Source organism: Marmota monax, unplaced genomic scaffold, assembly GCF_021218885.2.
Source record: "Marmota monax isolate L192 unplaced genomic scaffold, Marmota_monax_Labrador192_F-V1.1 WCK01_AAM20220418_F8-fsc00006, whole genome shotgun sequence".
In the NCBI taxonomy this organism is placed as follows: Eukaryota; Metazoa; Chordata; class Mammalia; order Rodentia; family Sciuridae; genus Marmota; species Marmota monax.
The window spans coordinates 9,884,664-9,910,199 of NW_026693712.1; positions in this window are offsets into that span (position 1 = coordinate 9,884,664).

Consider the following 25,536-nt stretch of genomic DNA (forward strand, 5'->3'; position numbering starts at 1 on the left):
TGGAGCAAATCATAGGTATTCCTTTAAAAGGGCTGACCTAAACAACATTAGCTCAGCTGAAAATTCAGCACTTAGGTGTAACTCAGTCTGTGACATCACTTATGCTAGTCAGGGACAATTTTGTTTAGTGGCGTATGGATTGTTTGCAGTACTAGGGATTGAACCTGGAGGCGCTCAATCACTTCACTCCCTCCCAGTCCTTTTTATTTTTTTTGAGAGATTCTCCTTAAAGTAGTCCAGGCTGACCAGCCTCCCTAGTCACTGGTATTACAGGGGTGTGCCATTACACCAGGCCAATTCAATTATTTCCAAGCCAAAGTGGTATTTGGCGATTTTTTTTTTTTTTTTTTTTTTTTTTTTTGCCCATTTTCAAACAGTGATAACCCTATGACCATGATGTGAGGCAAAATATGATAAAGAAATACGAACAAACTGGACACCTTGGTTCATGCCTCTAAACCCAGCAACTTCAGAGACTGAGGCAGGAGGATTCCAAGTTTGAGGCCAGCCTCAACAATTCAGTGAAGCACTAAGCAACTTAGTGAAACCTCGCCTCATAAAGGGCTGGGGATGTGCCTCGTGGTAGAGTGCCCCTGGGTTCAATCCCCAGTACCAAAAATACATATTTGAAATATGATTTTACTGAGTTGTCCAACCTTGGACTTGTGTCCTACTTTAGTCATTCCTAATCACTGACATTACAGGTATGCATCACTATTCCTGGCTTCTTCTAAAATAGTTTTAATATACTTTTTACATATCCAAAAATGGTTATAAACCAAATTTGAGTTGATCTAAACAGACTATAAATTCTTTTTCTAATCATGTTGCATTGTTGAAGTATGGTGATTTGTTTTCTGAAATGATTTAGTAGACCAGTTTTCAGGACATTTAAAAATGGAGCGTCAGGCGCAGTGGTGGATACCTGTAATCCCAGCAATTTGGGAGGCTGAGGCAGGAGGATTACAGGTCTGACAACAGCCTCAGCAATTCAGTGATGCCCTGAGCAACTTAGTTAAGACCCTGTCTCAAAAAGGGCTAGGGATGTAGCTCAGTGGTTAAGTGCACTTGGATTAAATCCCCCTTATGGGGAATGAAAATGTCCAGCAATGGCCAAGCTATTAGAGTAACTAGCTGTCCCAGTCTGAAGTATTAAGGAAAAGTATCTGATTTGGGGGCATGGGCAGAGATAAAAAGATGAACCTGGAACTGCCAGAAAAGATATCCCGAAATTTGGTAGATAACGTGTTTTAAGGATACAGGAACCACTTGAAGGGTTCACAGTAGCCAAGTCTAATTTTAACTCATTTTAATCTTTCTGTACCAGTGATTGAACCCAGAGGTGCTTAACCACTGAGCTATGTCCTAGCCCTTTTGTGTGTTTTGAGGCAAGGTCTCACTAAGTTGCCTCAGGCTGGTCTTGAACTTATGATTCTCCTGTCTCAGCCTCCGGAGAGAAAACTTCTTGAACAATAATGTCAGCTAATAAAGTTGCAAAATGCATTAGAAAAATCAATTTGCCAACTGAAGTTTTTAGAGTTCTCATATGCAACATCTCTTAAGCTTCTTATTTCCATGAGCAATGTTTGCAAAAAGTGTGGGATATCCAAGGTGAAGCATCTCTGTAAGCTTTGTAGAACCATGACTTCAACCTGATTCCCTTTAGCTTTCATAGTGTTAAGCCATGCTGTTCTTTGTTGCCCTTTTAAACCAAGATAGGTAATATTAGCAATTATTTCTTGAATACCTTGAGCCAGGCACTGTTATAAGTGCTTCATATATATTGACATGTCTGATTTTCGTTTTTTTATAAAGTAGATCCTCTCCCATATTATATATGAGGATACCAATGTATAAAAGTGAAAGAAGTAATTGCACTCAGATTCCTAAGATCTTAACTTCCCGTTTATGGATGTGTGTGCTGGGGATTGAACCCAGGAACACCTTAATCACTAAGTTATATCTCCATCTCTTCTGATTTTTTTTTTTTTTTTTTTTTTTTTTTGGTCTTGAGACATTTCCTCCTGTACCAGCCTCCCAAATCACTGGGATTACAGGTGTGTGCCACTGCATCTGACTTTAAATAGTTTATATCGTATACCAAATATGTGTCAAATAGAATGGCAGCCCAATTTGAATCAAAATAAATGGAATTGAGTTTTTATTTTTTAAAAGGCTGGAAAACAATATTTCACTCAATGTAGTTATTTTCATCATAGATGTGTTACGTAGTCTTCATTATCTAAAGTGAGAGCCATTAGTAGAGTGTGTGCTTAGCATGTGCAGGGCCCTAGGTTCAATCTCCAACACAGATCACTTAGGTTGTCCATGGGGCCTGCTTAATTCAGGTCTAAAAGTTTGAGGATTAGAAAAATATGACTGACTGTTCATACACATACCACACAGTTAAATTATTGGGGCAGAGCCTATCTGTAATAAGCAAATGGCCAAACTACATAAATAATTAAATATTGAGCATTTTTTAATCTCTATGATCCAGGCATTTGAAATCATCAAGGGTAATCAGTCCCTGCCCTCTACCCACACCCAGAAAATAAAAAGCAGTCTTAAAGGGGTTTAAGTACCAGGTTTGAAGTGACTTAGTTGTTTGTAGCATTTGATGTATGTCTACTTAGAGAATATAAATTTGCTTTATTGTAACTTTACTGTATAATCATTAATTATTCGATATATTCATGAGACAGAAACAGTCTCCTACATGCAAAAAGCTGCTGTGTTTGGGGACTGAGGTAAGTAGAGAGGAATGTGAACAGTTGGAATAATTGGATTCAGAAGGATGTAGGCCACTGAATGAGGGAATGGCTTCAGGAGGAGGTTGTGGAGGTGTGACATTGCCATGTATACTGTGAAAGAATTGTATATATTCTGCAAGGTTATGCTGTTGACTTGGTTCTTTGGCCTTCAGACAGCAAAGGTTGGCTGTTCTAAATCTATCCTTCATCCACCCACTAAACTAAGCACTTGACATCCTCAAAAGACCTAGAATCCATTAAAGGGACAAGTCAGGCTTTCTATTAATTTACTCACTGACCTGTTCAGTCATTTCATGGCTCATTAATAGAATTTAGAATTAAATACAAGTTCACTGAGTCTTGCAGATCTGTTGAAAGTGAAACCCAGAAAGATGTATGCAAGTGCTCAGGTTCCCCAACCAAGACTACAATTAAGGCCAATTGCCTTTAATCCCAGTAACTTGAGGCTGAGACAGGAGGGTCACAAGTTTGATGCCAGCATCAACAATTTGGAGAGATGCTAGCAAAAAAAAAAAACTGGGAGAGTAACTCAGTGGTGACGTGCCTTTAGGTTCAAACCCCAAATATTTTAAGTACCTCCTAGTGACACCATTAAACCAAAACAATTTTTTTATATATATATTTTTTCTAGGATTGAACTCCACCAGTGAGCTGCATCCCAGCCCTTCTTATTTGGAGACAGGGTTTTACTAAGTTGTCCAGCCTGTTCTGGAACTCAAATGTTCCTCAGTCAGAGGAGCAGATATTATAGGCATGCTTCCATGATTGGCAGCCAGAGCAATTTAAATCAGCCCAACCTTTACCTAGTCACTATACCTTATTTATGTGTTGAGTAAATAGAAAAGCTGCCAGCAAGGTCAGATTTTGGTTTTTGTAGTGCTGGGCATTGAACCCAGGGTTTTGCATATGCTAGGCAAATTCTCTATCACTGTGCCACTCCCCAGCCCAAATGTCAGCCTTTTTGCTATTAACAGTCTTTTATAAAAATTAAAATTTATTTCTTTTGGGGGGGATGTACCTGGGATTGAGGCTAGGGGCACTTTACCACTGAGCCACATCCCTAGCCCTTATTTTAAGGAAAGGGTCTTGCTAAGTTAGTTAGGGCCTCAGTAAATTTCTGAGGCTGGTTTTGAACTTACTATCCTCCTGCCTCAGCTTCTCAAGTCTCTAGGATTACTATGCCTGGCAAAATTTGTTTCTTTTAAATCAGATTAAAACTACTGACCAAGTTAGTATTGGACAGATTCAAGGTAATATTATCTGTCTCATGATCAGGAATGAAAACAGGATTTGCATGCCACTACATGAAACCAAATTTTGATGAAGTTATTTTTGTTCAAACAAGTATGTACACAACGAGGATTTTTTTTCCCCTTAGTTTTAAGTTCTAGAGTACAATATCTTTTTTTTCCCTCCTTTCTTTCTTTACTTTTGGTGCTTGGGGATCAAACCCAGGGCTTCATACATGATAGACAAGTGGTGTACCACTGAACTACACCACCATCTCTTAAGAGTCAGATTTTTTTTTATAGTCTGTAACTTCTAAACAGAGTATCTTAGTTGTTTTTTTTTTTTTTAAGTAGCCTTTTTCTCAACATTACCATCTTAAGTCTGCGATATTACTGATTCAAAGAAGGAAAAGAGTTTGAGTAACTGTTGGAAACAATTGCTGTGGGTTTTAGGCAGCCAGCCATTGGTTCTGTATGCCAATGGATGATAAAATGCTGTTAGATATTTAGAATTAAAAGAAAGAAAGGGAGGACATGGGTATTTTTAGAAACTGCTCATTAACAGATGCTAAGTAAATATCAAAAACTTACTTGCACTCTGCTAACATGTGACTCCATTAAAAGTGTAATGTTTGGTCTACATTGAGATAGTAAAACAAATTAGCCTTTTGTGGGTGTGCTACCTGAAAAATTGAAATATTCTAGACAATTTTAGTATCATTGACCAGGGTCTCACTGAGTTGCTTAGCACCTTCTTTTGCTGAGGTGCCTTTGAACTCGCGATTCTCCTTCCTTAGCTTCCTGAGCTGCTGGTATTACAAGCATGCACCACCGTGCCCATTTTTATTTTATTTTGAGACAGGATCTCACTAGTGGCTAAGGCTAGTCTTGAACTTGCTATATTTCCTGCTTTGGACTCTCAAGTCTGGGATTGTAGGCATGCACCACTGTGCCCAGCTCTTTTATTTTTATATATATTTTTTGAAACAGTTGTATTATGTTACTCAAGCTGTCCAATTCCTGGATTCAAGCAATCTTCCTGCCTCACCCTTCTAAGTAACTGGCACTACAGCTATGTACCACCACATCTGGCTAATTTTTTTTTCCCCAGCAAAAATGCAAATTCTACACAAACAGTAATAGAGACTGATTTTACTCATTAATGAGCAATTAATTAAAAATTAAAGAGGAGAACCAATAAAAAAAATTAAAGAGGAGGATTTTTTTAGTCTGAGTTCCAATTCTCCTTCGGAATTAAGAGGTGACATTTCACTCAAAGTGTGTGTACACAGTATGTATACACACATATAGACACATGTATATAGGTATGGTTTTGTTTTGTTTTTTGGTAATGGAATTGAACCCAGGGTGCTTTACCATTGTAGTATATCCCTAGCCCTTTTAAATTTTGAAGCAGTGTCTTGCCCAGTTGCTGGGGTTAGCCTCAAACCCCAATCCTCCTGCCTCGGTCTCCCAAATCACTGGGATTACAAACATATGCTCCCATGCCCAGCTTCAGAGGTGACATTTCATATTGGTTTGTTTGCAATATTGAATGTTACCAAAATTTGTGTAACACTAGTGGAACAGATGGAGACCAGAGAAGTTCTCTGAATTGCATCAGAGAATGAGTAAGATTTCACCAGGCAGTAGAGATTTTTATAATCATCTTAAGGAAACTAATCTTGGAGAAATGGTAGCAAAACACTCCCACAGATAATTTCTGCCAGCAGAGTACGTTCCTTTAAAAAAGAGCCAAGTAAGAGCATGGGAGGTTAAGTACTGGAGGTTCTTTGTTAATTACTCAAGTCATGTATAAATTTTATCAAAAGTTGTTATGTGGAAGTACATAGAATAAGAGGAAAATCACCAACTAGCAGTGTCCCCTATTCAATAAGTTTAACCTATAAATTGTTGCATCACTCTCAAGAACATGGAAAAAAAAAAACAGATCATAAATGACTGTGTTAGGGGCAGAGAAGGATGATACAATGTGGGAAAAAAATACAAACAACAAATATAAGCCCAGCATTAGGAAAATGGGAGTAAAATGGTATGGTTTTCTGAACAGGTAACAGTCTCAAAGTTAGAAAATTGATGGGATGCCTGGCTTGGTGGTGCACACCTGTAATCTTAGTGGCTCAGGAGGCTGAGGCAGGAGGATCACAAGTTTGAGACCAGTCACAACAATTTAGGACTTAAGCAATTTAGTGCGACCCTGTCTCAAAAAATAAAAGGGGCTGGAATGTGGCTCAGTGATTAAGCGCCAGTGGATTCAATCATTGGTACAAAAAACAACAACCAAATAAATAATGGAGTTCTTTCTCATCCTCTCTTAACTCTGACCCTCTAAAATGTCCCATATGTGGTACTAACAACCTCAAAAACTGGTGGTGATGATTCATTGGGTTCCATTACATATTAAAGCTTTGGATTTTAGGGCTGATAATTTGTCCCTGTGGGATTAATATAATTTAAGATCTTTTAAAATGCCACTTGTCTTTTCTATCCTTAGAGGAAAATGTGCTGTATTTATAATGATTTCACAAAGGAAAGTTACATTAATTTTACTCTTGAGTGAAAGCCAGAGCTTTTTATAAAGCAACATTCAAATATGCATTGTCACCATGAGAACATTAAGCCTAATAGGGTGATTCTGCTTGCAAGATCTGGAGATACCCCACTCTGTGCTTGTCTCAGAGTGTACTTATTAAAGGTACTTATGTATGAGTGGGTAAAGACAGTGATACATGAGAAAAAAGTAACAATGTATGGAGAGTAAACAGTAAGACCACTGAATTTTTTTTTTTTTTTTTTTTTTTTTTGAGGGAAGGAGGGAGTACTGAGGATTTAACCCAAAGACACTTAACCACTAAGGTATGTCTTTGTTGAGACAGGGTCTCACTAAGTTGCTGAGGCTGGCCTCAAACTTAGAATCCTCCAGCCTCAGCCTCCTGCGTCTCTGCAATTACAGGAATGCACCACCATGCCCTGTTAAACCATTGAATCTTGAATCTCTGATGCTCTTTTTGACAATATCCTGTTCAGTGACACAGAGCTGATTAGTGGCAGAGCTAGAAAGAAACCCCTGGCACCCTTTTGCCACTAAACTGCTACTCTAGGCACAGAGCAGTGGTTTTTTTGAGTAAGGTTCCAAGACTAGCAGCATCAGCATTAGCTGGGAATTTGTTAGAAAAGCAAATTTTCATGCTCTGCCTCATACCCAGCTGATTTTCACGATAAAGTTTGTAAACCACTGGCAAAAGGGAATAAGGGTAAGTGTGGTGATGTATGCCTTATAATCCGAGCAACAGGGGAGGCTGAGGCAGGAAGATCACAAATTTGAGGCCAGCCTCTGCAATTTAGCGCAAAACTCTGTCTCAAAAATAAAAGGGCTGGGGATTAGCCCACAGGTAGAGTGGTCCTCACGAGGTTCAAACTCCAGTACTCCCAAAAGAAAAAAAGGAGGCCTGCTGAGCCTGTGACACACACACACACACACTAATAATCCCAGCAATTTGGGAGGCCTGAGGCAGGAGGATTCCAAGTTCAAGGCTGGCCAGGACAATTTAGTGGAACTGTCTCAAAAAGATTTTTAAGAGGACTGGGGATGTACTTCAGTGGCAAAATGTCCCTTGGTTCAATCCCCAGTCCTGGAAAGAGAATGAAACCAAATGGGTGGCAGGATGAACTGGGAAGGAGCTGAGACAAAACCTATGCTCTTTCAGTTTCCTCATTTGGGTTTTTTTACTTTCATTTTTTTTTTTAAATACTGGGGTTTGAACATAGGGGCACTTAACCACTGAGCCACATCCCCAGCCCTTTTTTTTTTTTTTTAATTTTGAGATGGGCTCACTAAGTTGCTGAGACTGGCCTTTAATATTTATTTTTTAGTTTTCGGTGGACACAACATCTTTGTATGTGGTGCTGAGGATCGAACCCGGGCCACACGCAAGCCAGGCGAGCACGCTACCACTTGAGCTACATCCCCAGCCCAACTGTTTTTAACAATTTTTTGTTGGTTTATTAATAATTACACTTAATGGATCCATTTTTACTATTCACACATGCACATAATATAGTTTGGCCACTTTCCCCAATACCTCTTCTTTTCCTTCCTCCCTGCCCTTAGTCACCTTCCTGTATGCCACTGGTCTCCTTTCTGTTTTCATGAGATCACCCTCACTTTTACTTTTTTCTTTCTAGCTAGTGCCCTCATTTAAAATATTTTCTTTTTTTTTTTTCTGTACTGGGGATTGAGCTCAGGGCATTTAGCTTTGCCACTAAGCGACATCTCTAGTCCTTCAGTTTTTTATTTTATTATTATTATTTTGGGGGGGGGGGGAGAGGGGCAGGGATTAAACCCTCACTGAGTTGCTTAGGGTTGGCCTGCCCTTTCAAGCCACTGGGATTACAGGCATGTACCACCACTCCTGGCTTTTTTAATTTAAAAAAATATATATTTTTTGGACAGCACATCTTTATATTTTATTTGTTTACTTTTGTATGTGGTGCTAAGGATTGAACCTAGTCCTCACTGTGCTAGGCAAGTACTGTGCTGCTCAGCCCCAGCCCTGTTTTAATTTTTTATTTTGAGGCAGGGTCTCACTAAATTGCCCAGGCTGGCCTCAAATTTGTGATCCTGGGATTACTGGATTTCAGGTGTGTGCCATCATACCTACCATACATGAATCCACGAATCCTGTGAAGCCCCACATTGCAAATAACTTCAAGGCAAAAGACAAGTGTCCCAAGCCAGAGATGTGGGTTTGGAAGTTGTGATAAAAGTGATAGGTGAAGCTCTAGAGTTAAGACATTCTTTCATACTGAATTTTGATCTGCAAATGAAGAGGCTTGAATATAACTAGGGGATACAAGGATAAAGAATGATGAATCAGGAAGGAAGGGAAGTGATCACAAAAGAAATCCAAGAAGTTAGCATTGACACATGGAGAGAGACAAGAGGAAGTTGCATTATTTATTTAATCAAGGTATTTAATGCTAATTATCGTAGGGACAAACTTAGAACATTTGCAAAATATGTTTCTCCTTAATGTCAGCCAAGTAGTGTACCTTCCATTTTATGACTGCATCATTTGGATCTTGACCTACCCAGATCAATGTAAAGGGGAAAAGTGATGGCAGCACACCAGCAACAAATTATGTCGGCTGGGTAGTGACATCAATTCTCCATAGGCCAGTGGTAGTTGACCTCTATTTGCAACAGAAGCTTTAAAATGTAGGAAGAGCTGGGCACAGAGGTGCACACTTGTAATCCTAGCAATTTGGAAGGTGGAGGAGGAGGATTTCAAGTTAGAGGCCAGTGTCAGCAATTTAGTGAGACCCTGTCTCAAAATTAAAAACAGGCTGGGGATGTAGCTCATTGGTAAAATGTACTGGATTAAGTCCCCAGTACCACAGAGAGAAAAGTAGGGAAGAGAATAGGTTTGGGGTGTTTTGTGGTGCTGGGAATTGAACTCCTGGGTGCTCTACCACTGAACTACATCTGCAGCCTTTTTTACTTTTTGAAAGAGGGTCTCACTAAATAGCCCAGACTGGCCTTAAATTTGTGATTCTCCTGCCTCAGCAGGATTATGGGCATGTGCTGCCACACCAGCGTGGATAGGTGTTATTTTTAATGTTCTTTGTTACACATTCTTCACATGTCTAGTTTGGAGGGTTTTAATTGTTGTTTGCTTTTTTGTTTTGTTTTTGTTTTATGCTCATGTAGAGAAAGTTGGGTGTGCCAGAAAAACAGTCTCTGGCTGTTTGTATCCTTAAGATCCAGGCTCAATCCTCAGGAAGGCAGAGCCTGGGGCTCATATAAAGGCTCCGGGTCTTTCTTTCAGGGCTTGTCACAGGAAAACAAGCCAGACAGCCACCATCCTCCCATCCCCCAAGCCGTTGCTAGGAGATATATAAACACAGCAAGAAATAATCCACTGATCTGCTGAGGGTTTAGCATTGCAACTTTCCCATAAATGACCAACAGCTGTTTGACCTTTGGGGGGCTATATCTCTGTGTGGGTGGCATAGAACCAAGGATGAAAGGAGAGTGTATAAATGCTAGGACAGGCGTATTGCAGAGCCAGAAGCTCTATCTCCTTTTCTCCTTGTACTCAGAGTCTAGCACAGGAAGGTGACCGGCAAAGCTGTTGTTGAATATTAATGTAGATCCTATTGGTGCTGTCTTTCTCTCAGCAGTATTATGCTTTTGACTTATTGGGTTTGTATTCAATTGAAACTACATAATTTTACTCAAGATCTGTTGCCAAGGCACACCTATCTTGGACCTATGCAAATAAAAAAATATATGTATATGTATATACATATATATTATTTTGTTTCATCTACATTCTAATTTTAGATTCAAAATGGCCCTACTATGTCACATTATGCCACAGTGAATCAGCAAAAGCCTCCCAGATTCCTCTTCTTGAAAAGAGTACTGCAATCCTTTACCTAAACATAAAAGGAATTTTATCAATACTTGATCCAGGGCTTCAGGGTTTCTTTTTTCCCAGTGCTGGGGATTGAACTCAGTGCTTGGGATGCTAGGTAATTGTGAGGTCAGCCTCAACAACATAGTGAGACCGTGTCTCAAAGAAGGACTGGGGATGTAACTTAGTGGTAAGCCTCTGGGTTCAATCTCCAGTGCAAAAACAAAACAAACAAAAATAATAAATAAAAACTGCAAAACACAAACAATTTAACCATTTCTAGGAAGCTTCCCACACCCACCAGGAAAGCTGATCTCTCCCCCTTCCCTCACTGTGTCTCTCTCCTAACTGTATCTATAATTATGTTTCTGCAATTGCTCAGATACACATTTCTCCGTGACCAGAATAAGAACTCCTAAAGGGCCAGAACCAACCTGCACCTATGCCCCTAATGTTTGAGGGATGGCACACAGGTAGGGAAGAGCTAGGCACAGAGTTGTAATCCTAGCAATTGTAATACTTGGTGAGCATTTCCTCAGTGATGGCCATATGACAGTCTTGAGGGTAGAGATGAAGTGACTTCTAGTCAGAAAGGAACTCCAATCCATTAGACATAAGGTGTCTCCCTCTCTCTTTTTTTTTTCCCCACTGGAACTAGGGATTGAACTGGGGTGCTCCCCCACCACGCTGTATCCCCAGTCCTTTTTATTTTTCATTTTGAGACACAGTCTCACTAACTTGCCCAGACTGGCCTTGAACTTCAGATCCTTCTGCCTCAGTCTGTTGAGTAGCTAGGATGACTGGTAGGAGCCCAGATTCCTTTCTGTCTTAATTTTTTTTTAAAGAGAGAGAGAGGAGAGAGAGAGAGAATTTTAATATTTATTTTTTAGTTATCGGCGGATACAACATCTTTGTTTTGTATGTGGTGCTGAGGATCGAACCCGGGCCGCACGCATGCCAGGCAAGCACGCTACCGCTTGAGCCACAACCCCAGCCCCATAATATCATATTTCTCTAAAGCAAAAGTATGCCTTGATTTCCAAGTGAAACTAGTATCATGACCATTGTTATTGAAGTGTTCCCCACAACCGCCCCAGCACTGGGGATTGAATCTGAGAGTACTTTACCACTGAACTATATCCCCAGCTCTTTTTATTTTATTTTGAGACAGGGTTACACAGTTCCTAACCTGGCCTCACACTTTGTGATCCTCCTACCTCAGCCTACAGGCTTGTGCCACTGCGCCCAGTTTCTTTTCATTTCCATCCACATGTGAATAAGAGGATTGTTCACATAATTATATGGAAATGGAAGTTTTACTATTGCTGTGTCTCTCGGTTCTTTGAATTCTTTCCAAGATATCTGTGATAAAAGAAAAGAATCTGAGATGTCCTAAATATAATAACAAAGGCCAGAGTGTGAAGGGGGAAGATATAAGGAAGTTAAACACAGCAGGTGAAACCAACAAAAAGATTATGTTGAAACCTTGACTTAAATCTCATCACAGCCACCAACCAACAAGATCACTGAGGACCTGTTTAAATCAAAACTTTCAGGACTGTTAGGCTCAATCAATTCAAAAGCAGCAAGTTCCTTCTGATGGGCTGCCCTCCTGTCCAGAGCTTCCTCACTTCACCTTACCCTTTTGGTTTTTAAGTTGCATAGATTCTAGTGCCTTCACTGAATTTGAGAAAAAGTGCTCTTGGTTTGGGTCCAGCTAACATCTTCCAACTTGCCACTTTGTTCTATTGCTGGTAGTCATGGAAACTTGTTCCAGAACCTGGCCCTTTCTTTTTCTGGCTAGCATTGTAATGGCTCAATAAACCTTTATTATTGTACCGAACCCTTGGTTTCTAGTGTTTTGGCTTATTGGCATGTTCCAAAAATCACTGAAAATCAGTGTACAAGCCAAATGTGGTGGTGCAAATCAGGGGGCTGAGCCTCAGCAACTTAGCAAGACTATCTCAAAATGAAAAATTAAAAGGGCCAGGGATGTATCTCAGTTGTAAAGAGCCCAGTGTTCAATCTCCAGTACTACATACACACAAACACACACGCACACACACACAAACAAATCCGTGTACAGTTGTATCAACTCCTCCTTCCTGCTGTGCCATGGCAACCTCTTTTCCTCAAAGACTGTTCCCCTGAAAAGTGTTTTCTGTTTTCTTTTTCTTTCTTTCTTTTTTTTTTTTTTTGGTACTGGGATTGAAGCCAGAGGTGCTTTATCACTGAGCCACATCCCAAGTCCTTTGTATTTTTTTAAATTTTGAGACAGGCTCTCACATAATTTCTAACCTGGCCTTGAACTACCTCTGAGCTATACTCCCAACACTTCATTTTGAGACAAGTTCTCACTAAATTACCTTGGGGACTTCAATTTGTAATCCTCCTGCTTCAGCCTCCCTTATTCCTTGGTTTGCCAGTGTAAGTCATGCACCCAGCCCTGAAGAAGCTTCTAGAACAAGACCATGGATTTGCAGTCTCCCACCTCTGGGGCCTGTGAGAGTATTGCTCTTCAGTGGGGCTGCCCCCAGGCCACAGGTCCCAAGCAAGGCACTACAATAGTTATCCTCCAACTCTGGCCTCTCCTTTCCCTCTCCAGGTTTGAAACTCTGAATCTGGATCCTGAAACTCCTTTGAGCTGAAAGTCAGGATTTTTTCCTGTCTCCTACCCTAACAATCTCTTCTCATAGTTGATTCTCTCTACCAGAAAAAGACTCACACTGTATGACAAATTAATCCAGATATCTCAAATGTTTGTCTTAAAAACACCACCAACAGTGGGGGCCCTGGGGAAACGAGCCTACTACATTCACCTCCCCTCCAAAACGATGTGCTTTTCAAAGACCAGTGTGCTGAAAGCTTTCGGTGTCAGCTGTTTGAGCCATTTACAGTCAGCTCCTGAACAATGCCAGTCCACTGAACCATTGGGAATTATGTGAAGCTGGCTGGCCCCTAACTCGCCGCGTTAGCATGTTCGCTCAGGCCATTAACTTTCCTTTTGTATCTGGATCTACTTGGATTCTTGCCTCTTTTTGACCACATTAATTATCTCAGGTTTCATCAGGACTCTCTGCTTGGCTTGTTCCCATTTCTAATAAAAGGTGAAACCACAGCATCAAAGCTGCACACATTTGGTAACTTTCTCTTGATTAACCTTTGCTGTGAAACAGAAGCAGTGTCCTTAGCTCCTAGGAGGCAGCTCCATCCCTTGGAAGCAGCATTGAAGCTGATGAGGACAGAAGACCTGCTCTTGTTTTACCAGACTACACTCTTTTTGCAGGATGGTCAATGTGGGGCCTAAGCAGATACTTTAACCACCAAGCCATATCCCCAGACTGACAATGACCCATGTTAACTCCCTTCTCTGCCCTGAGACTCAGTTTTTGTTTTATTTTGTTTTGCGTTGTTGTTTGGTACTGGGGATTGAACCCAGGCATGTTCTACCGCTGAGCTATATCCCTAGCCCTTTTTATTATTTTATTTTGAGACAGAACCTTGCTAAATTGCGGAGGTTGGCATTGACCTTGTGATTCTTTTGCCTCAACTGCCGAGTCACTGGGATCACAGGCGTTCACCAAAACACAGGGCTCCTAAGACCCAGTTCCTATGTCTTAACAATTGAAAACAAATTTTCACACTGAGCGAAGGACATAACTCAACTGTGGAGCCCTTACCCAACAGCACAAGGCCTTGGGTTCGATTCCCAGCACAAACAAAAACAAAACAAAAAAACAGCATTTGAGCTTCCTCAAGGATCAAGGCAAATGGTTTATTAGGTTTAGAATTGTCAAGCACACAGCTATTGGTGAGAGTGAGGGGCTATTATGGTTATTCTTCTTCTTATTTTGGCATAGGAGATTGAACCCAGGAGTACTTTTACTACTGAGCTCACTTCTCAGCCCTTTTATTTTGAGACAAGGGTCTCACTAAGTTGTTTAGGGTCTTGCTAAGTTTCTGAGACCTCAAACTTGCGATTCTCCTGCCTCAGCCTAGGATTACAGCATGTTTCACTATGCCCAACATGAGGGGCCATGATTAACACCCAAGTGGAAGGTATTCTCCAGAATTTGAAGCCTGGTTCACAAGGAACTCAAAGGAACACTCAAAGTCTCAGGGAACAGGGTGTAATAGGTGGGTTTTGATGAAGGAATACAGCTCTTACTAGTGTGAGACCCACAGGGTTACAGCATTATCTCCTTTATCCAAGTAGGGAAAGCAAGGGCCACATTGCTGAGGCCTGTCAGGCAGGGAAAGTGGGTGGAACTGGACCAGCTGCTTTGCCAGCATGGAGCCACCTGCCAGTTTACACAGCTCTTCTCAGAGGGGCAGGTGTGCAGTGCCCGAGTTGTGTGAGTCATTTCAGCTGCATGTCCCCACACGCAGTCCTATTTGCCAAGCACAGGAAATGCAGGGCCACCTGGGAGAGCCAGGCCTGTGCCAGGGTGGCTGCTGAGAAGAGCCTCTCCCCATCCCTGAGGTGGATGATGGGCCAAAGTCCAGCGAAGCAGGAAAAGAGTAGGTCCTGGATAATGGTGGCCCACGCTGGGGGCGGGGGAGGCCCAGTCCACCCTCAGACAATTGTGGTCCATCCAGGCAGACACCCCACATCTGATCAGAGCCAGGAGAGTCCACGGGTGTAGGAGAGATCAGCACTAAAGTCTAAAAGAGGGCATTTTTTTAAATGGGCGAGGCTAGCATTTTTTTTTTAAAGAGAGAGTGAGAGAGAATTTTTTAATATTTATTTTTTAGTTTTCGGCGGACACAACATCTTTGTTTGTATGTGGTGCTGAGGATAGAACCCGGGCCGCATGCATGCCAGGCGAGCGCACTACCTCTTGAGCCACATCCCCAGCCCCTAAAAGAGGGCATTTTTTATTTTGAGACAGGCTCTTACTAAGTTGCTCAGGCTGGCCTCATACTTGGGATTCTCCTGCATCAACCTCCTGACTAGGGGGCATTCCAGGCGTGTGTGACCCTAAAACTTCAAAGTTATATAGAATCCAGGTAATATAAAGGACTATGCAAATGTCCGTCTGGTGGAATGGAAGCTTGAAAAGGCTGTCCCTAAGAGTGTTGCAAAACCACACAAAGTTGTCCACAGGGCTGGGCAAGCAGGAGGAAGGACCTAGACTGTGGGAGCAGTGGATGCCAGACATAGAGACAGGGACCTGTGAAGCTGCCCACAGCAGGTAGAGAGTGACTCCCGGGCTCTGTCTTTTCAAAGGTAAGGCTTGGCAGTTTTTCTTGAAAAGGTGACATAGACAATGAGGACAAAGCAGAACGTTACCTAACCTGGGATGTAACAGCCTCACATGTCACCCCTGGGGGAGATCAGAAGCTCACAGGTAACCCACAGACTTGACTCTAGGAGACCCCTGGTAGAACTGAGTTTTGTTTTTTTTTTTTTTTTTTTTTTTGTACCAGGAATTGAAACCAGGAGTGCTTAACCACTGAGCCTCATCCCTGGTCCTTTTATTTTGAGCAGGGTCTCGATAAGTTCTTAGGGCTTCGATAAGTGGCTGAGGCTGGCCTTGAACTCTTAATCCTCCTGCCTCAGCCTCCCGAATCACTGGAATTCAGGTGTGTGCCATTGCACCTGACTGGATTGACTCCTTGACACCAAGGCCCCAGAGCAGAGAACAGGCAGGCAGTGGACTTTCTGGATACAGCTGTAGAATGGAAGGAAAGGTGGATGCCTGTGGCCCAGTCCTAGGTTTCAGAGGAGGGAGAGTCCAGAGCTGAGCTTGCTGTACACAAACCACATAGCAGGTGGTGGGAAAGCCAGGCCTGAAAGGATGGCGGCCCCCTGCCCTCCAGCCTGCCCCTCCAAACACACATTCCCCGCCACCTAGCCCCTGAGAAAAGACCTTGCTGCAGCTGGGAACAGCCTTTCCTGCCACAACAGGGCTCTCTGGACCCATCCCAGGTCTGAGAGCCCTTCCCTGGAGCCTTGCCCCTCTGGGGTAGGTGCGGGTCCACAGCTGCAGAAGCCTGGGGAGGAGGTTCTGCCCTACCCTGGCTGCTGTCAGGAGCGAGTCTGGAGCGAGTCTTTTACCGGACCACTTTTGCCTCCCGGGAAAGCCTCCAGAAGAAACCCAAAGAAGCAGAGTGCATCACCCAAGCCACACTCCACACAGGCTTTCTTCCTCCATGTCCAGACAGGCTGCTCCTCAGCCCCTTCCTGCCTCTCCTGGCAGTCTCCATAAGGCCACCTCTTTTCTCCCTTGCCCTGGTGGGCCAAGGTCCAGACCACTCACAGGATCAGAAGTAAGGCTTGAGAAGGAGGAATGGGAGAGTAGGGCTTGGGGCAGTGAGTCAGCCCGGGAGCCCCCCTTTCCCTTCTGCTCTCTTGCCCTCTCTTCCAGAGCTGCAGCAGCCCATTGATTCAGGTCATGTTAGTCCTCTGTCAAGACAAGGCCCCCCTAGCTGGGGATATAGCTCAGTTGGTAAAGTGCTTGCCTCTTGTGCACAAAGCCCTGGGTTCAATCCCCAGCACAAAAAAAAAAAAAAAAAAAAAGACAAGGCCCCCTACTCTCCAGCTCTGTCACTCCCAGAGCTCACCCCTGACCCTCCCACTGTCTCCAGTCACCTCCCCTTACCCTACCCTGCCTCCCTCCCAGATACTCTGTAGGCAAGTTCAAGGCCAGCCTCAGAAACTTAGTGAGACTTTATCTTCAAATTAAATAAAAAAACAGGTCTGAGGTTGTAGCTCAGAGGTAGAGTGCCCCTGGGTTAAAACCCTAGTAACACACACACACACACACACACACAAAGACTTGATGGGATTATCACCACCTTCACTGCACATTCCCAAACAGACTCTTTTTTTTTCAATTTTTATTTATTTATTTTTAGTCATACATGACAGCAGAATGCATTTTGGTATATAATACATACATGGAATGTACATACATCAATCATATTGTCTATTCTATTCTGCTGCCCTTCCTATCCTCCCTACTCCTCCCCTCCTCTCCCATCCTTTCTCTCTATCCAATCTAATGTGACACACTTTTTTTTTCCTCATTACAACACACACACACACACACACACAAAAAGAAAAACAACTTGATGGGATTATCACCACCTCCACTGCACATTCCCAAACAGACTTTCTTCTTGAAACAGATCTCAATCTAGCTTGTCTATCCTAAGATTCACTCTTTACTGAATCTTCTCCAGTTTCTTCCCTTTTTTTTTTTTTTTTTTTTTTTTGGTACTGGGGATTGAACTCAGGGGCACTCAACCACTGAGCCACATCCCCAGCCTATTTTGCATTTTTTATTTAGATACAGGGTCTCTGTTGAATTGCTTAGGGCCTCCCTAAGTTGCTGAAGTGGGCTTTGAACTCTCGATCCTCCTGTCTCAGCCTCCCGAGTGGCTGGGATTACAGACATGCACCGCCGTGCCTGGTTCTTCACATCTTTTTAATGTAACTGAGATAGAAATAAGATATGACAAAGGACACATAACTGAAGCACAGGGCATGATGAATGTTTTTGTATCAGTCCCTGGGTAACTCACCACTCAGTTCAAGATGCTGGCCTGTTCTGTCACCCTGAGAGGTTCCCCAGAGGAGCCTCCTGCCTTGGTCGCCATGCTCTGTGTGGTCTGCTATGCCTGGCTCTCTTGTCCAGCACTGTGCCTGTGACATGTAGCTCATTGTCCTGTGTCTTCCTGTTTATTGCTGAATAATATTCCTCTGCCTATCGTCTAGAGTTTGGAGTCACAGGATCTGGACCAGATCTTTCATCAGGCCTTATAGACGACACTGTAGGCCCACACTTACCCAGCACATGCATCTCTCAGGTCTCTGGACGGGAGATACAGAGAGATACCTGTTTGCTCTGCTCCAGCCTTGGGGACCCACAACAGTCTACACAAGGCAGACCAGTATCATGGGCAAGGGTTCAGGGCCTGGAGTCAGGAGGCCTGTGTTGAAATTGCTCATCTGCTATTTCCTTTCAAGTTGACCTGGGAAAATCACTAAGCCTTCATTTCTTTCCTTTATCAATAAAATGTGGATGTAATCATACCACTGACCTTGTGGCATTGTTGTGAAGAGTCCATAAAATAATCTGTGAGCTAGGCATGGTGGCCCACACCTGTAATTCCAGCTACTTGAAAGGCTGAGGCAGGAGGATCACAGTTTCAAGGCCAACCCGGGTGACTTAGTGAGAACCTGTCTCAAAATAAAAAGATAGAAAGGGCTGAGGATGTAGCTCAGTGGGAGAGTGATACCCCAGTGTGTGAGGCCCTGAGTTCAAATTAAAAGGATCTATGAGCCTGGTGGTCAGGGCCTGGACATGATGGACAAGGGCTAGTTATTTTTGTTATGACTTAGGCCACCAGACATTCTGCTCTAACCAGAGTCATGGGTTCTTTGCTCAACAGCCTGATCCATAGGCATCCTCTCCTTCCCTCTGCCAGGCTGCCCACTCAGGCCTCCTTTCTGCAACTTTCAAAGCACTTTTATAAATGGCACAAGAAAGCAACTGGAACCCGGAAAAAAAAATACAACAAAGCACACATCTATCAGGATCATTTTACAAGCACCGTAATTAAAGCTTTGTATCCTCCTTGGGTCAGAATCATTATCAGTTCTTTAATTCAGGACTTTGAACTTGAGCTTCACAAAGTGCTGAGTGAGGAAGTCACTTAAGTGCCGAAGACAGGAAGCAATTTGAGATTCAATCTGGTCTCCCAGATGAGACATCTGAGTCACCTTACACCCACTCATAATGGTCTGTCCCCTCCCTGCTAAGAAGCTGCTGTTCCACTGACAGGAACATGAACTCTGGCTGCACATGAGACACAGACCCATTGAGGTGCACAGTGCAGATCCCCCTGCCTTGGGATCCCAATGTCACCCTGTGACCCAGCCTCACCAGGGGGCACATGCAGGGTCTAGACAGGGGGTGCCTGGGGAGCACTTTGGTCACCCTACCCACTACCAGTAATGACCATCACATCCTATGGCCATCAGTAAAGAGTAATAGCAACAACGTTTGATAGGCAACTGACAGTGTCTCTATCACACATTGAGTGGGATCCAGGGCATCTTCCAGAATGCTTGCTGTCTCTGTTGGTATATGACATGAGACCTCAGAGTTATCAATGAGCCCCTCTAATTGCATCTGCCCCCCAACCCCACCTCTGCTTGTTCCTTCTCACTGTGAAATGTGGAAGCCAGCACAGTGGTATGGCCACATACCATAGATACACTTGCACTTCCCTGGGGCAGCCACCACAGGATGTGCCACAGGGCCTGGCAGCCACCATGCAGCACTGTGGCACAAAATAACAATGAGAAGAGGAATATTCAAAACAGCATGGTATTGTCACCAAAATAGACATGTAGAGCAGTGGTACAGAATAGAAGACACAGAGACAAACCCACATAAATACAGTTATCTCATACTAGACAAAGACGCCAAGAACATGCATTGGAGAAAAGGTAGACTCTTCAACAAATAGTGCTGGGAAAACTGGAAATCCATATGCAGCAAAATGAAACTAAACCCCTATCTGTCACCATGCACAAAGCTCAACTCAAAGTGGATCAAGGACCTAGGAATTAGACCAGAGACCCTGCACCTGATAGAAGAAAAAGTAGGCCCAAATCTCCATCACGTCTTCAGATTAGGCCCTGACTTCCTTAACAAAACTCCTAAAGCACAAGAATTAAAATCAAGAATTAATAAATGGGATGGGTTCAAACTAAAAAGGCTGCTTCTCAGCAAAAGAAACAATCAATGAGGTGAAGAGAGACTTTCATTTGGGAGCAAATTTTTGCCACACACACATCAGATAGAGCACTAATCTCCAGGATATATAAAGAACTCAAAAAATTTAACACCAAAAAAACCAATCAATAAATGGACTAAGGAGCTGAAAAGACACTTCTCAGAAGAAGATATACAATCAATCAACAAATATATGAAAAAATGTTCAACATCTTCAGTAATTAGAGAAATGCAAATCAAAACTACTCTAAGATTTCATCTCACGCCAGTCAGAATGGCAGCTATCAAGATTACAGATAACAGGGGCTGGGGATGTGGCTCAAGCGGTAGCGCGCTCGCCCGGCATGCGTGCGGCCCGGGTTCGATCCTCAGCACCACATACCAACAAAGATGTTGTGTCCGCCGAGAATTGAAAAATAAATATTAAAAAAAAAATTCTTAAAAAAAAAAAAAAAAAAAAAAGATTACAGATAACAAAAAGCGTTGGCGAGGATGCGGTGAGGGGGAGGGGCACACTCATACATTGCTGATGGGACTGCAACCACTCTGGAAAGCAGTATGGAGATTCCTTAGAAAACTTGGAATGGAGCCACCATTTGACCCAGCTATCCCACTCTTTGGTCTAAACTCAAAGGACTTAAAATCAGTAAATTATAGTAATGTTGCCACATCTACATTTATAGCAGCTCAATTCTCAAAAGCTAAACTATGGAAGCAACCTAGATGCCCTTCAATAGATGAAAGGATAAAGAAACTTGGTATATATACACAATGGAATACTACTCAGCATTAAAAGAGAATAGAACTATGGCATTTGCAGGTCAATGGATGGAGTTGGAGAATATCATGCGAAGCGAAGTGAGCCAATCCCCAAAAATGAAAGGCCAAATATTTTCTCTGATAAGTGGATGCTGATCTATAATGGGGCAGGGCATGGGAAAAATGAAGGAACTTTGATTGGGCAAAGGGGAGGGAGGGAAGGAGAGGGGGTATGGGGGCAGGAAAGATGATGGAATGAGATGGACATCATTACACTAAGTACATGTTTGACTGCACATGTGGTGAGACTCTACATCATGTACAACCAGAGAAATGTAAAGTTGTGCTGCAATTGTGTACAATGAATCAAAATGCATTCTGCTGTCAGATATACCTAACTAAAGTAAATAAAAATTTTTTTAAAGAAGCAGAATATTTGTGGAGTGATCTTGCTGTCATTTAACCCATTCAAGCATTCTGTGAGATGTTCTGGGTTGAACTGTAGCCATCGGTTCAAACCCTCCCCCAAAAGATGCCAACGTTCTAACCCTCAGTGCTTGTGAGTGTGACTTTATTTGGGAACAGGGTATGTGCAGATGGTCAAGTTAGGTCGAAGTCATTAGGGTGGATCTTATCCAATACAACTGTTGTCTTCATAAAAAAGGGAATCTGGACACAGTGGCACACAGAGAGACCACCATGTGAACACAAAACCAGGGGTGCTGATGCCTGCAAGCCAGGGAACACCAACGCCTGCCTACAAACCCCCAGCAACTAGTGGAGAACCTGGTCCACTATTCCCTCACGGCCCTTAGAAAGAGCCAACCCTGCTGATATCTTCATCTCAGACTTCATCTTCAGAAATGGGGGGTGGGGCAATGCATTTTTGTTATTTAAGCCCCTCAGTCAGTTGGTGACACTTGGCTTCAATAGTTAGAGCAGACATAAATATACACTATTTTTATCCACACTCTACAGATAAGGAAATGGAAGCTTAACTCTGCCCTGGCTTTTGAGAGGAGGATGATGACTAGGTACAATGGCACTTGCCCATAATCCCAGAAATTTAGGAGCCTAAGGCAGGAGAATTCAAGTTGCAGGCCAGCCTTGGAAACTTTGAGGCCAGTGTGGGCAACTTAGTAAGACCCTGTCTCAAAATAAAAATTTAAAATCGGGTGTGGTGGCACAAACCTAATTCCAGCAACTTGGGACTCTGAGGCAGGAGGATTTCAAATTTGAGGCTGTTGCCGAAAGCTCGATCCTTGTCCCTGAAGCCAATCCAATAACAAGGACATGGTTTTGAGAAAAGGGAAAAAGAAGATTTATTGTTTTGCTAGCAAAGGAGAAACACAGGGGACTCCTGCCCCAGAGGCTGTGATTCTGCCCATCAGCAGGAACAAGGGACTTTTAAAGAGGTGATTCAAAGGCTATATTCCACGCGTTCTCTTTTGGAGTTGGAATCCACTTGTTAATTGGGAGATGGTCATTTCTGAGATCTTCTGGTGCCATCCCCAAAGTCTGGACTACTTCCTTGCTATGGTGTGTGTGTGCTCAAGTAAGACCAATCTGCCTAGGATGGGGAAGAAAGGAAATTCTGTTTCCCCTGAGATTAGGGAGGAGGAGAGAGAGAGGAGGAGAAAGAAACGTGTGCATTTTGAAAATCAGTTGCAATGGCAGAGCAGCAAAGACTACGTTTAAAGCATGAGGTGCACCACTGTGCAAGGCCGGCCTCAGAGACTCAGCGAGGCTCTAAGCAATTCAGCAAGACCTTGTCTCAAAAGAAAAAAAGCCGGGGGGGGGGGGGCAGTGGTGCTGGGAATGTAGCTCAGTGGTAAAGTGTCCTACGTTCAATCCCTAGTACTCCCCCAACCCCCCCAAAAAAAAAAGAGTTGGAAGATGGAGCTGAAGTGGGTCCTGGAAGCTCACCGGGGCTGTTTTCCCAGCAGCTCCTTTTAGCGGTGAGTTTTGCAGCTTCAAGGTCAGCCTGGTGGCTTTTCCCTGCCCCTTCCGGTCCTTGAAGGCCCCAAAAAGGAAAGGGGCCTTAAGCAGAGCCAAGCACAGGCTGCAGGCCAGGTTGCTAAGGTAGAGGGGAGGGTGGTGGCATTGGGGTGGGGGTCTGGTTTGAGGAGGAGAAGCCACAGATAAGCCTGGGCTGGAAGGCCCAGGGAGGGGGCCCGCCTTCCCTGTCCCACGCCTTCATCTTCACAGTCCTGAATGGACCTCTGCTGGAGGGGGGGGGGGGACCCTGCCTTTTGCCAGGGCCACAGTGTGGAACAGCAGGAAAGGGTAGCGCTGGTGGAGGGAGCACAGACTCGGTGACCAGAGAGCAGGACTCCATGCCACGAGCCTGGGCTCACGCTGGCCCTCGCTAGCTGGTGAACTTGATCTGCCCTCACTTGGTCTCAGTCTTCTTTTTGGTACCAGGTTATTGAGCCTAAGGGCACTTAACCACTGAGCCACATCCCCACATCCCCAGCCCCTTTTTAATTTTATTTAGAGTTAGGGTCTTACTGAGTTGCTTAGGGCCTCATTAAGTTGCTGAGCCTCAGCCTCCTGAGCTGCTGGGATTACAGGCTTGCGCCATTATCCCAGCTTCCATTCACTTTTGCGTTTTATTTTTTGCAGTGCTGGGGAAAGAACCCAAGGCCTTGTCAACACCACCCCAGTGCCCCCCAGGGAGACCTTTGGCCCCATTGGAGTCCTCCTGATAGGTTGGTCTCTGAGGGAGCGAACAAGTTGCCTCCATCAGCTCCTCAGCCCTCAAGTCCCTAACAGGCAGAAGGTCCTGGTGGCTTCAGGCTTGTGTCTGGTCTCCATTTGCAGCAGAGAGGCAGGGTTAGGAGCGGTGAGATCGCGGCCCTGAGTGAAACTGCTTGGAACCTGTAGGAGGGGAAGCAGAGGCTGATGAGGCCAGGAGTCTCCAGGAAAAGGGGAGGGCAGTCTCTCCCTCCACCACCTCAGAGGAGGCCTGCCCCCCTCTCAGCTCCAGCCCTGGTCCCAATGACATCCTGGAGAGAGCACTCTTCTCTAGGAGGCCAGGGCCCTGTCGTTCAAGTGCATCCCCCTGCTGGGGACCTGTGGGCTCTGGGCTCTGGATAGCTTCTTGGCTGCCCAAAGGATGCCAGGCAAGGGCCTTCTGGGTACCAGGAAGGCCGGGTTCCTGTAGTCTTGTTTTTCCTGAGTTCTGGCTTGTTTCCTAGATGGGGTGTGTGGGAAGAGCTGAACTCCAGGACATCTGGGCCCTGTTCTTCATTCATCCTGGACTCCCAGTGGGACCATTTGCTTCTCTGGTTCTCGGACTCCCCACATGTAAATGAAGAGATTATTCATGTCCAGTGATAAAACTGGGTTCTCTTTCCCAATTCAAATGACAAGAGGTGTTCATTGCATGATCATTGGGAATGGAGGGTGTTTAGGGGTTAAGGCCTCCGTACCCTTTATCTCACACCTTTAGGAGGTAAGGTACTAGAGGCAAGAGATTCCCCAGGTCAACAGCAAAGGGCCAATCACTGACAGAGGTCAGATTTATGCTTTTGTAGGCCCCACCCTATCCCTCACTGCTCTCACCTGTTCAGAACACTCTTTCCTGCAAAAAAACCAAAAAAACGACTGGGCTGGGTAAGTCACGCCTGAGCATGTTCTTGAGAACTCTTAACTTTTTTTTTGGTGTGTGGGGGGGTACCAGGGATTGAACCCAGGGGTACTTTGTCATTGAATTACATCCTCAGCCCTTTTTATTTTTTTATTTTAAAAAAGGATCTTGTGGGCTGGGGTTGCTCAGTGGTAAAGTGCTTGCCTAGCATGTGTGAGGCACTGGGTTTGATTCTTAACACCAAAAAAAAAAAAAAAATTAAACAACAACAACAACAACAAGGATAGGACCTCACTAACTTGCTCAAGGTCTCACTAAATTGCTGAGGAGGCCTCAAAGTTGAAATCCTCCTGCCACAGTCTCCCAAGCTATTGGGATTATAGGCATGTGCTATTCAACTAATTTTTAAAGATGGTGTTAAGAGCTTGGTGTATCTGGGCACAGTGGTGCACACCTGTAATCCCAGTGGCTTGGAAACTGAGGCAGGAGAATCACAAGTTAAAGGCCAACCTTAACAATTTAGCAAGGCCCAAACAAGTTAGTGAGACCCTGTCTTAAAAAATAAAAGTGGTCCTTGGGTTCAATCCCAGTACCAAAAAAAAAAAAGAAAGAAAGAAAAAGTCTTGTGTGGTGACACACATCTGACTGTCACACTTAGGCCTTGTCATGGAGGCAGCTCTCAGAAAACACAAGAGCCTGGGACCCTTCCCCCACCACATATATATATATATATATGTATTAATATATATGTATATGATGTCTCAAGTGAAAATGGATGTCCAAATTTGTTGCCAAATATTAAAAGTGAAAATATTTTACATGAAACAATCTGGACATTTTTGCGTTTGGTACTGAGGGTTTCGCCCAGGGGCAACTTACCACTGAGCTACATTCCTCACCCTTTTATTTTTTATTTTGTGATGGGGTCTCACCAACTTGCTTAGGACCTCCCTACGTTGCTCAGGCAGACTTTGAACTTGCAATCCTCAT